General features: G+C 41.1%; 1 long non-coding RNA gene across 1 annotated transcript; it reads right to left on the minus strand.

The window, feature by feature from the left end:
• Positions 1–9,084: 9,084 nt before the first annotated feature.
• LOC129554269 (uncharacterized) lies at positions 9,085–15,024 on the minus strand. The gene is made up of 3 exons (XR_008685576.2): positions 13,890–15,024; positions 12,877–12,976; positions 9,085–9,542 (listed from the first exon to the last, which is right to left on the minus strand). It is a non-coding gene; the product is annotated as an uncharacterized LOC129554269 (long non-coding RNA).
• Between the last annotated feature and the right edge of the window lie 4,178 nt (positions 15,025–19,202).

Raw genomic sequence — 19,202 nt, forward strand, 5'->3', positions numbered from 1 at the left:
CGCACAAGATTATATGATTACCCATGGATGTTCTCAGACAATTTTAGCCACAGTTGCACCCGCTCTTGTTTCACTCTCGGAAGGTAATCGAATCTCCATGTTCATGTGAAGGAGAAAAAAAATAAAATAAAAAGAAACCCTCAGCTGTGTAAAGTGCTGAAGGTTTTACTATCCAAAACTAGATCTCAAAACTGAATATTGTTGTTGGCAGAGCATGAGAACATACTCAGTCACAAGAAAACGGAGCATGTCTTTTGTGAAAAATGTGCCACGCTCTTTGTCTCCCTTTTCACCCTCTCCCGACCCCAGCATTGAACTTCATCTAGTGATACATTTGGCTAGTGGTTGAAACCTTGTGCCTGATGATGTCTAGAGGCTTAATCTGGCTAAAGCTGGAGACACACTGCTAGCCTTTGACAAGTTTTCACTTTCAACTATGCAGTCAAATCTTAGCAGTCAACAGAAGGCATCAAATCCTCCATTCTCAATACAAATTAAAAAAAAAAAAAACTGAAGTGAAACCTAGAGGGAATAAAGTGTTCAAAATCTCACTCCCAATCCCTACTTGCCTGAGAATTTTGAGGGGGAATGCTAAACAAGCTACTTCCCTTGCTGCTTTCTGCGCTTACTTAAGACAAAGCAAAGTAATAAACTTTTCTATTTTGAAATAGAAAAGTTTCACAGTAAGCTGTAAAGATAGTACCAAGCGGTCCCTCCTACCCCTTATCCATTTCCCCCACTGATTACATCTACAGTATTAAAACTAGGAAACTGACATTGATACAATGGGTGTGTAGTTCAATATCATTTTACCAGGCGTAGTTTCATGTAACCACCACTGGGATCAAGACGCAGGACTGTTCCATCATTACAAAAGACTCCCTGGCACTACCCCTTTCCAGTTACATCTACTCATCTTTCCTAACTTCCTGAAACCCTGACAGCCATTAATTTGCTCTCCATCTCTTTAATTTTATCATTTCAAAAATGTCATACAAATGGAATCACAGGCTATTTACATTTACTATAACTACTGATATATAAGGGCTTAACCTTGCCTTTTATTTTTCTGTTTTTTTTTTTTTCTGTGTTTAATTTCTCTTCTTTCTCCTGCCTTCCTATGGGTTACTTGAACAAATTTTAGAATTCCCTTTTGATTTATCTACAGCATTTTTGGATATATTTCTTAGTATAGATTTTTTTTTTCAATGATGCCCGTAGCATTATATTATGCACATATAACTTGTCACAGCTGACTGACATCAACATTTTACTTCTTTGAATAAAGTGTAGAAATATTACCTTCTTTTAAATCCCTTTCCCTCCTCCCATTTACAATTTGTCTTAAGTATTTTCTTTATATATATTGAATACCACATCAATGTGATAATTTTTGCTTCAGTCATCAAATATAAATCAGAAAACTCAACAGAAGAAAGTTTATTGAATTTATCCATATTTTAAATCTTTCTGTTGCTGCTTATTTCTTCTTCTGTCCAGACATTTGAATATTTTATTTTTTTTGCATATATATATATTTTAGAGTTTTGACTTTTTTTTAATTGGAGGCTAATTACTTTACAATTTTATATTGGTTGGTTTTGCCATACATTGACATGAATCTGCCCTCGGTGTACATGTGTTCCCCTTCTTGAACCCACCTCCCACCTCCCTCCTCCCCTTATCCTCCCTCTGGGTCATCCCCATGCACAAGCCCAGAGCATCCTGTATCATGCGTCAAATCTGGACTGGTGATTCATTTCACATATGATAATATACATGTTTCAATGCCATTCTCCCAAATCATCCCACCCTCACCCTCTCCCACAGAGTCCCAAAGACTGTTCTATACACCTGTGTCTCTTTTGCTGTCTCATATACAGGGTTAAGGTTACCCTCTTTCTAAATTCCATATATATGCATTAGTATACTGTATTGATGTTTTTCTTTCTGGCTTACTTCACTCTGTATAATAGGCTCCAGCTTCATCCACCTCATTAGAACTGATTCAAATGTATTCTTTTTAATGGCTGAGTAATACTCCATTACGTATATGTACCAAAGCTTTCTTATCCATGCGTCTGCAGATGGATATTTTAACCTTTTTTTTTTTCCTGTTTCAAGACCTTTCTTTAGCCATTCTTTTAGGATAGGACTGTGGTGAAAATCCTCTTAGATTTTCCTTATCTGAGACAGTCTTGATTTCCCATTCGTTTAAAAGAATATTCTCCCTACACATAAAATTCTGGGTTGACAGTTCTTCTGTTTCAATACTTGAAGAATATTGTACCACTTTCTTTCATCCTCAACAGTTTCTGATGATAAATCCATTGTCATTGAAATGGTTTTTCCCCTACAGGTTATGTATCATTTCTCTCCGGGTGCTTTTAATGAGCTTTCCTTGTCTTCAGCATTCAGAAGTTTGAGTTAATCCATATTGTCTTACGGATTTCTTTAAATTCATCCTGTTTAGTGTTTGTTCAGTTTCTTGAATATGTTAGTTTATGTTTTTTGCCAAATTTGTGAAAATTGCAGCCATTCTTTCATTTCAATATCTTAATTTTGTTAAGTTAGCTTGTTGGGTTTTTTCTTATGAATTGGAATTTTTTATTTATTTTTTACTATTTTGAGATATAATTGACATAAAACATTGTGTAACTTTAAGGTGCTGTTGCTGTTGTTGTTTAGTCACTAAGTCATGTCTGACTCTTTGTGACCCCATGGACTGTAGCCTGCCAGGCTTCTCTGTTCATGGGATTTCCCAGACATGAATACTAGAGCAGGTTACCATTTCCTTCTCCAGGGGCTCTTCCTGACCCAGGGATCGAGTCCACGTCTCCTGTATTGGCGGTGGGTTCTTTACCACTGAGCCACCCAATTTTAAGATGTACAGCATGTTGATTCGATGCACCTATACATTACACTATGATACCACCGTAGTATGATCATTATTTTTTTGAATACTTTTTCATCCCTGTATCTTCCTGCCCTCCTTGTGTCTAAAAACACAAATATTAGATCTCTCAGGTCCCTCAGGTCTTTTTATTTTCTCTGGATATGTCCCTTCTGTTGTTTAGACTGAGTATTTTATATTATCTTCAACTCCATTGTTTCTTTCCTTTGTCCTCTCCATTCTGCTACTGAGCCCATTTGTTGTTTTTATTGTGATTATTGTATTTTGCAATTAAAAATTTTGTTTGGTTCTTTTATGTATCTTTCGTTTCTTTACTGACATTTTCTATTTCTTCATTTGTTTCAAACATGTTCATAACTGCTCACTGAAGCATTTTTAGGATATCTCTTTTAGTATTCTATTCAGATAATCTCAGCATCTATTTCACCTTGGTGTTGGTGGAGGTTGAATACTTTTTCTCCTTTAAGTTGACATTTTCCTGGGTTTTGGTATGTGTGCATATTTTTCTTATTGAAATCTGAACATTTTGAGTATTTGTCATGAAATTCTGCATCTTCTTTAAATCTTTTGCTGTAATAAGCATCTTCTGACATTACTCTGGCAGAAGAAGGTGGGAACACTCATCTTTACTGCCATGTGGAAATGAAAGTCCAAGTTCCCCCCTTGGCCTCCTCTGTCATTGCCTCTGCAGGAAGAGGTAGGAGAGCCTTATTATCCCTGGATGGGGTCCTCAAGTGGGCTTCTATGGGGAGCACATTTGCACTAGATGGGTGTGAAAGTCCTGGATCCTCACTCTGTCTTCTCTGACACCACTGGGCAGGAGGTGGGGGTAAGAACTTTGTTGTAACTTTGCTATCCAAGCAAATGGGGCTGTAAATAACCAAGCTAGGGTCCCCATTCAGCCTTGGCTAATGCAGGGGATGCTGTGGGAGAATCATTTTTCTCTAAAAGTTTTCTGTCTTGCTAGGGTGCCCCAATCCTGATCTTTGGCTTGAGACAGCAGGCTTTTGTTGGAGCTTTTGTTATTTCTCCTACAGACATTTCCAGGCTGCTGGGCCCTTCAGCTTGGTGTCTGGGACATGTGAGGCAAAAAGAAAGCCCAAAAAACTCACTACCATGGCCCAAGTTGCCCAGTAAGATTGTCTTCATCACTCTACCTTTGAATCTTTTTATATTTGTTTTATATACAATGTCCAGGGTTTGGAACTATACTTAGCAGGAGGTAGAGAGAAGTGTATCTACCCACTCACTTGTTTTCACCCTTAGTATTTCTGCAGCTAATGATGACAATGATTGCTGCCTTGTTTTGAGTTGTATGTACATAACCAGAACCATTTAATTCATTTGATTCTCACAGTAATCCTATGAGGAAAGCATAATAGTTACACTTTCATTTTATAATAGTTATGTTTTTCATGTTATACACAAAGAAACTGAAACTCAGAAATAATCATGTAAACCTTTAGAACAGGGTCTAGCACATATACTAATAAAGGCTATGGAAAATAGTAGTAATAATTAATTATTTTGGAGTTGTTCATGTGTCTGAAGGACACAACTCTCAAGTGGAGACTTAGAACTCCAATACAGGACAATTTCACCTGGTGCTCATAAACTCTAGGTTGTAATTTCTCTGAATTTGAGTGCAACCATTTAGATTAAGCCATTTCTGCTGCATCCCAATTTATATCTTTAGCCCTCTCCCTATTTCACTTTCACTATTTTATTCTCTTTACCTTCTCTAGAGCTACTGTTTCCAAATTTCTCTACATTTATAGTTTAAAAATAAAATAACCAACTTGCCTATACTTATATAAAATGTTGAAGAGGTGATATTCTATTTATTCTATTTAATATTTATTTAAAACCACAGAATAACTCATAGGAAGGTATTATCACTCTACCTCAAAGCCCAGGTTCAGAGGAGGTCAGGGACTGGCTCAAGGTCACATGGTTAGGGAGTGGTTGAGATAGGACTCGACCTCAGTGCTATTTCTACCACCTGATGCTGCATCTGTACCCACAGGACACTTTCACATCCTCCATGTAGCTCTATCTGCTCATAGTTTACCTCCATATGAACCACCTAGCAGAACGTAAAGGACTTCAAGGAGAGGAGAAGGACACCTCCAGCAAATGAAGAGGTACCTCGATACTTATAGATCTCCTCTAAGGACTGTTGGCCTGTGAAGACATGTTGGAATTACTGCCATGTGATAACACACCTTTCTTCTTCTAGTAAAGAATGTAACGGGTGGGAAAGATAGATGGTTTCAAAACAAGTTGTCCACACAGGGCACTCCTGCAATGCAGTCTAGTCAATAGAAGATAAACAAAGCCAGAGACAGTGAAGATCCAGAATGGGAGGTTAGAAGGATATTTAAAAAGACATATTTGCTAGCTGTGTGCTCCATCGCTTCAGTCATGTCCAACGCTTTGCAACCCTGTGGACATTAGCCCGTCCGGCTCCTCTGTCCATGGGATTCTCCAGGCAAGAATATTGGAGTGGGTTGCCATGCCCTCCTCATGGGGGTCTTCCCCACCCAGGGATCGAACCCAGGTCTCCTGCATCTCCTGTACTGCCAGGCAGGTTCTTTACCACTAGTACCACCTGGGAAGCCCATATTTGGTAGGTATTAGTTACCGAAATCCAGTGTGTGGTATTTGTGTGTGTGTGAGAAAGAAAGATAGTTAAAGAAGGGAGGGGGATTACTAATGACAGTGATGCTGCCTCGGTTTCTAATCTGAAAACTGGATGGGTCATTTTTTTCACAATTGAGGTCAAGGAAAAACAGTTTCAAGGTGGATAGAGGGCATGGTGGAACACTAAAGAGAGGACAAGGAAAATAAAGATTGTATAAAAGTAATTGGATTTGAAAATTAGAAGGAGATTAATGGCTTAGATGGCATCACCGACTCAATGGACGTGAGTTTGAGTGAACTCCGGGAGTTGGTGATGGACAGGGAGGCCTGGCGTGCTGTGATTCATGGGGTCGCAAAGAGTCGGACACGACTGAGCGACCGAATTGAACTGAACTGAACTGAATGGCTTAGAACAATCCCTGCCATGGGTGGAGACAGAAGCAAACAGAATAGTGGGGTGGGATGTGCACATTGAGAAATCATTTGGAAGCTGGGAGAAACCATTCCTGCAGTGACCCTGTGGCATGCTGATGGGATTTGGAATCTGAAGATCCAATTGTGAAACCTGGTGCTTCTTACTTGCTGTGTAACCTTTGGAAATCCCTTTACCCATCTGAGTCTTGTTTCCTAAAGATGAGCAACAGTTCACTCTCTTCAATTTCCAACAATCTATTTCCTCACAGTTTGTCTCAGGATAAACTATGTCATGAAACTGAGGCTTTTCTTCTGCCTCTCTTAAATGAATCCACCCGCCCAACAATGGCAGCTTCCAGTCCAGATGAACTGGGATTGATGTGACTGTTGATTAATTTGTGGTTAAATGCTGTGACAGTAGATGGAGTTTTCTGTAACTCAATTATGGTTATACATGAAGAGACTGCAAATAATATGACCTTATTTCTGATTGGCCCCTGCTAGACGTTAAACCTTGTCACTCAATAAGTCAAAGCACATAATTAGTAGATGTGATGTATTTTCTACTTTGGCACCTTTAAAAAAATTTGGTAAGCCTTTGTGATTCGTTCCAAAGATGTTAAATTAATGTAATGTCTCTTACATCACATTTTCTTAAACAGTAAACATTTATTGAGTACTGGCAATGTGCCAAACCCCATGAATAATAAGAAATTACTTTGTCTTGTGAAGAAATACAGGATCAGCTCCCATTAACTTCAGGCCAACACACTACACTCTGCAGAGACTATATTTTTTCTTTCTTCCACAGCTTTGTTTCAAGGATAATAAAACTTGCCACCTTGCCATCTGGATCACCACCTTAGAACTTAATTATCCCCACTTAACAGATGAGAAACCTAGCTTTAAGAAACATAGCAAAACAAATTTAATGCCCACTCTAGAGCTAAGTATAGTAGCTGCTGAATAAATGTGTGATCATCCTGTAACAGGGGTCTTCACTATTTTAAGATCAGTAGGAAACCAAGAGCCCAAGTGTGCTCTCACTGCAGATATGCAAATAAGTGAAAACCAGCAACCATGCAAAAAGAGTTTCCTGGACTGTCCTATATCTCTGTCCTATTTTTTCCATTTGTTCACGTATTCATGCATGTACTTATTCAACAATGAAACAAACTAGTCACTAATGTAATTCACATGTCTGTTACTCCACATGCATTATGACTACAAATGTACATCCTGACTGTATGTGCAAGCCTCTAACTTCTGGCTGCCAACACATAACTGCAAACAATAGTAGGCACACCTAACGAAACTGGAGTGGCAGTAGACACCAGGCCTGAGATACCCTGGAATCCTCTGAATGACTTGGGTAATAGAACAAGATCCATGTTGCTAATTAGGTCCTAGCCTATTATGTCTTCAGAATGTCAGACTTTATCTTTAGGATCTCAAGTGCTGTAGAAGGCTCTTCTCCCTCTCCTTGGGTGTTGCATATCAGGGTAGGTGCCACCAAAGTGTCATCCCTTTGCAAGGGTCTGGCACCCTGTATTGGAACCTGAAGTAAGAGGAAAAACTACTTTGATAGTGATCTTGTCTTTCTTTATGTTTAAAGCTGGATTTGGGCAGACATTAACTAGATTCTGAATTTAAGATGGCTTCTTAAATTTGTGCCCAAAGTCAGTGCCTCGCTTGCCTCACCCTTGTCCCCACCTTGCCCTTCTGCAAGAGGATTAAAAAGGACTTGGGCCACATGAGTGCAGGAAATGGCACAGTTCCAAACGTGTCCTTGACCTGAGCCTCACAGCCTAGTTTGCATAGGAAATAAAGTCCATCTTGGTTCATTCTTTGCTCAATGTGCTCAACCTTCAGAGATATTTATTTCTCTCCTTATGGTTTCAAAACCCCTGTTAATCGTTATAGATGGAGATTGATATTGTCCAGAGGAAATAATGTCAAATGGCCTCACTGGTTTAAGTACTGAGAAAATCAGTTCAGTTCAGTTCAGTTAAGTCACTCAGTCGTGTCCGACTCTTTGCGACCCCATGAATCACAGCACGCCAGGCCTCCCTATCCATCACCAACTCCCAGAGATCACCCAAACTCATGTGTGTCTAGTCGGTGATGTCATCCAGCCATCTCATCCTCTGTCATCCCCTTCTCCTCCTGCCCCCAACCCCTCCCAGCATCAGGGTCTTTTCCAATGAGTCAACTCTTCACATGAGGCGGCCAAAGTATTGGAGCTTCAGCTTTAGCATCAGTCCTTCCAAAGAACACCCAGGACTGATCTCCTTTAGAATGGACTGGTTGGATCTCCTTGCAGTACAAGGGACTCTCAAGAGTCTTCTCCAGCACCACAGTTCAAAAGTATCAATTCTTCAGAGCTCAGCTTTCTTCACAGTTCAACTCTCACATACATATATGACCACGGGAAAAACCATAGCCTTGACTAGACGGACTTTGGTTGGCAAAGTAATGTCTCTGCTTTTTAATATACTATCAAGGTTGGTCATAACTTTCCTTCCAAGGGGTAAGCGTCTTTTAATTTCATGGCTGCAATCAGCATCTGCAGTGATTTTGGAGACCCCCAAAATAAAATCTGACACAGTTTCCACTGTTTTTCCATCTATTTCCCATGAAGTGATGGGACCAGATGCCATGATCTTAGTTTTCTGAATGTTGAGTTTTAAGCCAACTATTTCACTCTCCTCTTTCACTTTCATCAAGAGCCTCTTTAGTTCCTCTTCACTTTCTGCCATAAGGGTGGTGTCATCTGCATATCTGAGGTTATTGATATTTCTCCTGTCAATCTTGATTCCAGCTTGTGCTTCTTCCAGCCCAGTGTTTCTCATGATGTACTCTGCATATAAGTTAAATAAGCAGGAAAATAAATCCTGATGATTATTGTGTGGCACTGGCTTCTAGAGGCTGTCTAAGAGGCAGATCTACTCAAAGATGCCATCCTAGGAAGGACTGACTAACTCTTTCTAAGGCTCTGCGCCTGTAGCATTCCTTTAAGAAGCAACATTCAAACATGTTGGAATGTCCACCTGAAATCCCCAATAATTTCTTCCTTCCCACCCCCCCCACCACCACCACCGAAGTGACCCAATGTCTTCCGGATCTGCTGCACAACCATCAGCTGAGTATGGGATGAAAAGGCTATTTCATCCTAGGCTCAGTTTTCCTCTTAATGCTACAGAACAACAGAACCTTGAAAGGGGGTCCCTCTTTTGTGAGTTTTCATCTGTCTAGAAAACAGGAAAGTTGGCTCAGAGACTGTTTGCCTGCATGTGCTAAGTCACTTCAGTTGTGTCAGAACCTTTGGACAATAGCTCCCCCAGGCTCCTCTGTCCATGGGATTCTCCAGTCAAGAGTACTGGAGTGGGTTGCCGTGCCCTCCTCCAAAGGATCTTCCCAACCCAGGGGATTTTTCCAACCCAGGAATCGAACCTACAGCTCCTGTGTCTCCAACATTGCAGGTGGTTTTGTGACCTTCTGAGCCACCTGGGAAGCCCAGTTATTGGAGGGAAGAGATCTGAATTTTCTAATCAGTGATCAATTATCACATCTGTGGGAAGATGGGTAGACAGAAGAATTGCAGATATACTTCAAAATTCCCAACTGTATCAGAAAATTTGCTTTTAAAACAATTCTCTCCATTTTGCCCAATTCCTTGTTGGATCTGATGACAGATAGCAAAAGAAAACGGATTGATTTGGACTTGACCTTCCCAACATGAAGAAGCCCTTGTAACAGTTCCACATCTCAGTTCTTACACTCAGGTCTCAATTCAAAAACTGAGTCCTTTATGAATGATTCCTCAATCAAACCTCATTTTTGAATGACTTCCCCCTTCCTTAGTGCTCACATAGCACTTTTGTTTGATAGGCTAAAACATTTATTTCTGGTTTGGTTTATGGTTCTACTTTACCACTTTTTAACAGCTGAACTTAGGCGATTTTTTTTAATCCCTTTACCTCAGTTCTCTTATTTGTAAGTGGGGAAAACAATCATTTTGTCAAGTTATTATGAGGAATCTGGACTCAAATTATTCATCCCCAATTTCCAAGTCTAACTTCTTTACAACCAGTTTATGAAGCTGTGAAATGGAAATAAAGATTGCATCTCCCACAGAAGTTTCTATGAAAATTCAGAGATAAAGCGTGTTTTAAAGGAGTAACTATTAGCATTTTATTGCTTTCTTGATTAGACTGTATACTCCTAAAGGAAAGAAGTCTCATTTCCTTCATTTTCCTATCAACTATAGATAATCTTAGCTCATGGTTGATAAGTGTTTGAAATATGCTGAATAGTTTCTGTACTTCTAACTCAATTAGTTTATATTAACTGTAAGGTCTTTACCATGTTCTTCAGCTTTGTACGGGAAATTTATTTATCTTCTCTTTGGTGATGTGCTTTATGCAAAAGAGGTACTCAGAAAATACCACTTAAATAAGTGGACCAATATCAATGAATTCAAGGGTTCTTCACAACACAGCACCATAAAATCTTTCCTGATAACTGACTAAGATGCTACATTTAAGATCAACAAGTTAAATTTCCCCTTTTGAAAAGTGATACTTTTCCCCAAAAAATTTGCAATCACCAAATGGGCAAATCGTGAACAGAAGCCTTTTTCTGTCTAACATCGACATATGTCCTTATGCTGCACTCACTGACAGGCCATGTGCAAGCTGCATCTTTGAGTGCTGTAGTCCTGCCCTCTCTGTCTAAAGGAAACAAAGCAGGCAGTTAGAAACAGGTTTCTCTTTGTTTCAGATCCAGCACGAAGGATCTGCTGTCTGTTCTCATTTTTTCTGCTCTGAGGAACTCTCTTTGCTCCCCTTGACACTGGCACAACAGAGCAGGCTGAGGACTGGGAGGGAGATTGAAGGGGCTGATATACCACCAGCTCTAAAAACACATGACAGCAGAAAGCTGAGCTATTACTAATGCTGATCAGCTAAGAGGCAATGCAATCAAAACCTTCAATTACACCTGGGTGATTTAATCAACTCCCTGTCAAATTCGGGCTGGAACTCCTCTGGTACTGTACAAATACAGTAATTACCATGCCAGCTTGCAATAGGATATCATTTCAGTGGATTAGAAAACACATTCTGTTGTCAATTACCAACAGTCAATTTATAGGCCCTGAAATAAGCAATACTTTTTAATTGCTGCCTTTGTGTCATTATCACAAAATTACTTCTGTTATGAGACATTAAATCATGTCAGTAATGTTGGGAGTGGGGCAGGGGGGAGATTGAAAAGTTTTCGCTCTGTTCTTTCCTGATAAAATGGGAATAGAAGCAGAAAACTTGTATCCTGCTGTGTTGGATTTTGAAAGAAGAAACTATCAAAAAGCCCCAGAGATTCTCAACTATGCAAACAATCATAAACAAATCCTGAAGCTACATGAATGGATCAGAGAGTAGGAAACCAGAAGTCAGATTGAGTTTGACCTGTGTGTTTTCTGTACCACTGGCCTCATTTGTCTCCCATTTGCCTATCTTCCAAGCTTCATTTTGTAGAGGTATTTCTTTTGAGGATATGTTCCAGTTGATACCAGATGAGGCCACTGTCAGGAGAGATCTGCAGACTCAAGAGATTTAAATTTTTTCTATTGTATCCAACTCCTCCCAAGCCCATTTGCCCAGTCTAAAGAGTGACAGCCATTTGGCTTTGCCAGCTCCACTAAGCTCTGCCCTCTGATTCTTCTTGTCTTCTACAAAGGGAGCATCTGGCTCACGCTTGCTCACTTTCTCCACCTACCCCATTCTGGCCTCCAGCCTCCACAAAGCCTGCCTGCGTTAGTTCTAAAAGGAGGCACTTTTGACCATCTGTGTGTCTTCTTTGTAGAAATGTCTGTTTAGATCTTTTACCCATATGTTGATGGTCAAAAGGCATACAAAAAGATGGTCAACATCACTAAACTACAATAAGGTATTGCCTCCCACTGGTTAGAAGGGCCATCATCAAAAAATCTACAAATAATAAATGCTGAAGAGGATGTTGCTGTTTTCATTATTATTGTTGATAGCAATTTTATTGCACTTATCATGTTCCAGGCTCCTCTGTCCATGGAATTCTCCAGGCAAGAAGACTAGAGTGGGTTGCAATGCCTTCCTCCAGGGGATCTTCCCGATCCAGGGATGGAACCCATGTCTCTTCTGCATTGGCAGGCGGGTTCTTTACCACTAGCACCACCAGGGAAGCCCATGGTATACTAGGCTATGCTATATTTACTATACTATGCTATACTACAACTACCCTATATTATATTATACTATTAGAGAAGGAAATGGCACCTCACTCCAATATCCTTGCCTAAGAAATATCACGGTCAGAGGAGCCTGGTGGGCTATAGCCCACGGGGTTGCAAGGAATAGATTAGACTGAGTCACTAACATTCACTTTCATACTATACTCTACCATACCATCTCCAGTCATGTTCTCTCTGTTAAGATTCAGATCTAAATTCCCACCTTTCTACCATACATAACCACTTGGACAAGGTTACAGCCATCTCAAAATCCACGGATCCCAAGTTGAAGACATCATTATATTGATCCCACTCTCCAAACTGCCTATTTTTCCGTCCTTCCTATTTCCTAAAATGAACAGCTTCCTCTACCTGGTTGTCCAAGTCAAAAACCTGGGCGTAAACCTTGGCCAACCTCTCTCACTTGAATAACTGCTATTATTTCCAAGAGGTTTTTCTGATCTGTTCATGTCACTTTCAGTTACACACAGATACTCCCTAGCCACTCTCTACTCCTGGTCTCTCAGTGATCCTATTACTTTTCTGTCTTCAGGGGCTCAAAATTATGATCAACATAAACTCATAATTTAAAGCCCTTGGAGACCAATTTACTTACTAAAAAAACAAATGGTTTTACCATGTCTTCAGGCTTCTGCATCACCTTCTTAGTTAGATATCACATATGTCTACAATGTATTCTTGGGCTTCCCTGGTGGCTCAGCTGGTAAAGAATCCACCTGCAATGCAGAAGACCTGGGTTTGATCCCTGGGTTGGGAAGATCCCCTGGAGAAGGGAAAGGCCACCCACTCCAGTATTCTGGCCTGGAGAATTCCATGAATTTTACAGTCCATGGGGTTGCAAAGAGTCAGACATGACTGAGCGACTTTCACTTTCACTTTTCATGTCTCTCAGGGGACTTCCTAGGTGCCGCTAGTGGTGAAGAATCCACCTGCAATGCAGGAGACTCAGGAGAGGCGGGTTTGATCCCTGGGTCAGAAAGATCTCTTGGAGGAGGGCATGGCAACCCACTCCAGTATTCTTGCCTGGAAAATCCCATGGACAAGGAGACTGGCAGGCTCCATAGGGTCACACAGAGCCGAACACAACTGAAGCAGCTCAACACACACGCATATCCCTCAGGATCATATCATTCTCTTCATGGTCTACTTTCCTTTCTTACAGGCAGGAAGCACTTGGGGAAGTAGAAAGCTACCATCCACAGGATATTATCTCAGCTTATTTTCTGACTTATTCAGGCACTATCCAATGGAAAAGTAGGAAGTTGAAAGATTAGAGTCAACGAATGGATTGTAGGATTTTAAACCCGGAAAAGACCATACAGTTCATCTTATCAAATCCCCCCGCCCCGTTTTTTTTTTTTTTTCCAAAGGAAAAACAGTATCACTAAAGTCAGTATAAGGTGAAGTGTGTTAGTCACCCAGTTGTGTCTGACTCTTTAAGACCTCATGGACTTTATAGCCTGGCAGGCTCCTCTGTCCATAGGATTCTCCAGGCAAGAATACTGACGTGGGTTGCCATTTCCTTCTCCATGTATAGGGTGAAAGTGATAGATAAAGTCACAAAAGATGTCAAATTTCACAAAAACTGTATGAGTATACACATAACAAAGAAGTTATAGTCAGTCTTACCATCCTGCAGTTCACCCTCCAGGGTCTGCTTTTGGGATACACCTTCTTTCATTAAAGGCATAGATCTCTGTCTGGAATATTGTTTCTGGGTTCTATCCATGAAGAGTGTCATTTCTCAAATGGTATTCCTTGAGATACATTTTCAGTTCATTTGGAAAGAGACAAAAATTTCTCCTGTGGTTAGATATTGTTGTAAAAGTGGCCCATAGCATCCCCTTCTGAGAAACACATCATGAATATTGACATGTTGAAGACTGTTAGAAATTGTGCTATAGATAACAAGTTTAACTTTTCAAAAGTCAGATTTCTCAGACTCACTGACCATGGATCCCACTTTGGTTTTGGAGTCTTATACTAATCAAAATCTCACAAAATTGAAATTAAGTAGACTGTGATGTTTTAGCTAACTAGTTATATTTCAAGCTCTCAATAACTATATATGGGCTAGTGGTCATTGTATTGGGCAACACAGATTTAGTAATTAAGTCAAATAAACAAATTAGTTAGGTGATAAAATAGTACTGTTTTGCTTGCTACTATTTCCATATAGCAATTTTGCTTATTTATAGTTCTTTCAGTGCCACACCCCACAGAATGTATCATCATGCAGGATGGTTCAGACAGTGGGCCATGTTGGAAATATTTGGGATAGAGCCTGTGGGTGAATTTGCAATTCTACCAGATAGGTCCTCAGCAAACATATGGGTCTGGACATCCCAGCATGGCTTATTTATGTTAGAAAAATAGCATCTCGCTTGCCCACACCAGTTTCTGCAGTCTGCCCTTGTTACTGGTTGTGCAAATAGCTGACTTCATCAGTCATGTTAACATCATGCCAGGGAGCTGGCAAAAGCAAAACATGCTACTCCTTGCCCCAGGAGGATGGAGTTAGATTTGTCACTGTGGCCTCTGGCCAATTCTGTGAACGATGCCCTTGAAAGAATGCCTCCCTATAGGGAAGGAATGAGAGAGAACGAAAATAAATAGCATTAGGTGGACTCATAAAACTTGTCAAAATCTTTCGAGCATGATATATGTGATGATTCATGGGGCTTGCAAAGCATTAAAAGAGTCAAACAAGAAATACCATGCAGAGCAGCCGTTCCATAGCTTCAGAAACCTGTGTGGCAACGTAATGCTAATGTGGACAGCATAGCTGGGGGACAATATGCTCCTCACCCCCCACCACCACGTCGCACACTGTTTCAAGTCAGGGCAGTGCTCATCAGTGAAAGTTCTTGGTTCCACCTTATTCTTTCTCCAGAAACAAAGACCCTATAAACTCCCTCTGGAAATCTGCTGAGAAATAATTTGCTCAAATTTCTCTCCCTGTGGATGGAGCCCATTTTCTCTCATACAGTCATCAGAGGAGGGGAGCAGGGAGCGGGGTGGGGGAAGAGAAGCCCTGATTCATCTGCCCACTTATTTTAACCCTTCACAGTTTCAGAGACAGTTGTGATAAAGCAATTTTCCATGTGCCATCTCCTTTCTGTGATTTGAATGTTAACCCCTTTATCCATAACACGGCTAAAATTCACTGCCTTTCCCTTCTCTGTATGTTCTCACTCAATATGATACCTTCACCTTTCTGATCTGTGACCAGTCACTGCACATAATTAATAATAACCAATGTGGAAGAAATAGGAAACAAAAGAAACAAGCAAACATAAAAACCAGGCCTTTTTTCACACCCAGGGCAAGACTGAGATGATTCCTGGAGAAAAGGATTAATCAGCCCCTGAATTCAGCCTAATCAGCCGCTAGAGGAAGACATCACTTTGATGTGCCCAGGGCTGCCAGAAGGAGAGATTATTCATTTACAGCTACATGCTTGAATATAGTGTGTTCTGGTACCCTGGGTACAAGCTTGGGTCCTGCCTGCAACCTAGTCCCCCTACCCCAAATGATCCTCTATGTTGTCACAGAAAAAAAAAAAAACAGATTTTCTAGTTTGCTTTGCATAAGTGTCTACAGCATGCCTGCAATGTGCCACGCACTGTGGTAGGAGCTGGAGAGAAAATGATGAACAAAACAGAGTCCTGGCTCTTGATTGTATTTTAGTGAAAGAGACAAAAAGTAGGAGTCACAGATACACATGGGGACATATCTATGTGAGAGGGGATCAGGAAAAGTTTTCTCAAAGAAATAGTGACTCAGTGGAGATCTGAAGGTGGAGAATTAAGCAAAGGGAAAAGGGTTTCATGGAAGAGGAAATGACCTGTACAAAGACCCTGTGGTGGGTTGTGATCATGGAAGATCAGTGAGGCCCACATGCTCCGAGTGGGGATGAGAGATTTAAGATAAGACTGAAGAGATAGGCAGGGGCCAGACATTGCAAATCTTTAAAATCAATGCTGAAAACTTACTTCTTTATCTCAGGAGTAATGAAGAATCTCTGAAGTGTTTTAGGCCATGGGAAGCCAGTGAAATACTTTCAGCTAAAATAGAAATTAATCATGCCTCCTCGCAGCTCAAAACTGCTAGTGACTTATCATAGCATACAGAATAATTTACACCTTCTATGGTAGTATTATCCTCTGTGTTTGGTCTCTAGCCTTTTTTCCTGCCTCTTCCTTGCCTGTAATTTCTTCCTGATCCCTAACACGGTGGACCTCAGTCTCAATCACACTCTTCTCTGAACTTGTCACTTGCATTGTGGATGTCTGTCTGTGCCTTTGCTCACGTTGTCTCTTCAGCCAGCAAGGAGGATCTGCGTGTTCTCTGGAGGCAAGAATGATGCCCTATTTAATGTATGTTTCTAGGGCCTAAAGTAGAGCCAGCCAATGGAATCTCAGTAAATGTTTGTGGAATGTGTGAATGAATGAATGCCTTTAGTGCTTATTCATCCGCTGAAATTCTGCCCAGTGTTTAAAAGACCTTAATCCAAATTTAACCTCTTTCACGAAATCTTATCTGATCTCCCATTTGGAATGAATTGTTCTTACCTTGTTCTTACCCCAGGCCATTGCTTATGCTGGTTGCATCACTGTTTGTTTTTTTTTTTTTTTAATTACGTGTTCTATCAAAAAGGAGATGCCAGGAAACACAATCTGCATGCCCACTTCAAGAACTCTGAGAAGTCAAGGCATACACTGAATGAGGGTCCTCAGGTCACTTGAGAGAAAGCAGCATGGCTTAGGGACTTTGGAACTGGCAGATACATCTTTTGACACTAACGTTGTCGTTCAGTCGCTAAGTCATATCTGACTCTTTGTGACCCCATGAACTGCAGCATCCCAAACTTCCCTGTCCTTCATTATCTCCTGGAGTTTTCTCCAATTCATGTCCATTAAGTCGGTGATGCCATCCAACCATCTCATCCTCTATCGTCCCCTTCTCCTCCTGCCTTCAATCTTTTCCAGCATCCGGGTCTTTTCCAATGAGTCAGCTCTTCGCATCAGGTGGCCAAAGTATTGGTGCTTCAGCTTGACAGTAGGTTGTGTCCAATCTAACTAGTCTTCTTAACCTTGACCTAAACAGTGTTTGGTGAGACTAAGATATGTCAGAATGCATTGGATGGGTTGGTTGGATGACACTGCCAACCATCTGTTTGCATTAGATTGTTAGTGGTCTCCAATCTTTTTGGCACCAGGGATCAGTTTTGTGGGAGACAATTCTTCCAAGGACTGGGTGGGGAAGAGAAGCATCATTTGGGGATGATTTAAATGCGTTACATTTATTGTGCACTTTATTTCTATTATTGTTATGTCTCAGTTCAGTTCAGCCACTCAGTCATGTCCAACTGTTTGTGACTACATGAACTGCAGCACGCCAGGCCTCTCTGTCCATCACGAACTCCCGGAGTTTATTCAAACTCATGTCCATTGAGTCAGTGATGCCATCCAACCATCTCATCATCTGTTGTCCTCTTCTCCTCCTGCTCAGCATCTTTCCCAGCATCAGCGTCTTTTCAAATGAGTCAGCTCTTTGCATCAGGTGGCCAAAGTATTGGAGTTTCAGCTTCAACATCAGTCCTTCCAATGAACACCCAGGACTGATCGCCTTTAGGATAGACTGGTTGGATCTCCTTGAAGTCCAAGGGACTCTTAAGAGTCTTCTCCAACACCACAGTTCAAAAGCATCAATTCTTCGGCGATCAGCTTTCTTCACAGTCCAACTCTCACATCTATACATGACCACGGGAAAAACCATAGCCTTGACGAGATGGACCTTGATTGGCAAAGTAATGTCTCTGACTTTTAATATGCTTTCTAGGTTGGTCATTCTAAAGGAGATCAATCCTGGGTGTTCATTGGAAGGACTGATGCTAAAGCTGAAACTCCAATACTTTGGCCACCTCATGCGATGAGTTGACTCACTGGAAAAGAGTCTGATGCTGGGAGGGATTGGGGGCGGGAGGAGATGGGGACGACAGAGAATGAGATGGCTGGATGGCATCACTGACTCAATGGACATGAGTTTGAGTGAACTCCGGGAGTTGGTGATGGACAGGGAGGCCTGGCGTGCTGTGATTCATGGGGTCGCAAAGAGTCAGACATGACTGAGCGACTGAACTGAGGTTGGTCATAACTTTCCTTCCAAGGAGTAAGCATCTTTTACTTTCATGGCTGCAGTCACCATCTTCAGTGATTTTCCCCCCAAAATAAAGTCAGCCACTGTTTCCCCATCTATTTGCCATGAAGTGATGGGACTGGCTGCCATGATCTTAGTTTTCTGAATGTCGAGGTTTAAGTCGACTTTTTCACTCTCCTCTTTCACTTTCATCAGGATGCTCTTTAGTTCTAGGAAGATTACTTTCTTGTAATTGTCCTTATTATCAGAAGAAAACATCTAAGACAAGATGCTTAAACTGAGGGTGATTTTGGTTTTGGAGCACAGGCAACAACCTTGTGGGACTGGAGTTAAACTTCTTTGATTGTTACTTTGAGCCTGATAGGAGCCTTGGTTTCTCCCATGACCAATGTGTTCTGGGGAAAATAAGTTATGTATTGCTCTTGGATATTTGATGGCTATTCCCTCCACCAGAGGAGCCACCTCATCTCATCAAGGTAAGGAAATCTGCACAGTCTAAATATCTACAAACCCAAGAGTTTTTGTCTGAGCAAGATCCCAATCAACCTCTACAGAGTACCTTCTGCCCCTTGCCCGTCAATAATAACAGATCCCCTGAAGCAGATTTTTGCAATTTTCCTTAAAACATTCTGAAAGCTGTGGCCAGCAGATGGTCTGAGGTCAGCCTCTATCTCACTCTAGCTCCCCTTTGTCCCCATCAGCTACCTGCAAAGCAGCAAAGAAAAATGCTTTTTGCAACCACTGCCCACCTAAGAGCCACTCCCTCCAGACACTCTCAAC

Source organism: Moschus berezovskii, chromosome 14 (assembly GCF_049115385.1).
Source record: "Moschus berezovskii isolate FMDL1 chromosome 14, NW_MosBer_1.0, whole genome shotgun sequence".
NCBI lineage: Eukaryota > Metazoa > Chordata > Mammalia > Artiodactyla > Moschidae > Moschus > Moschus berezovskii.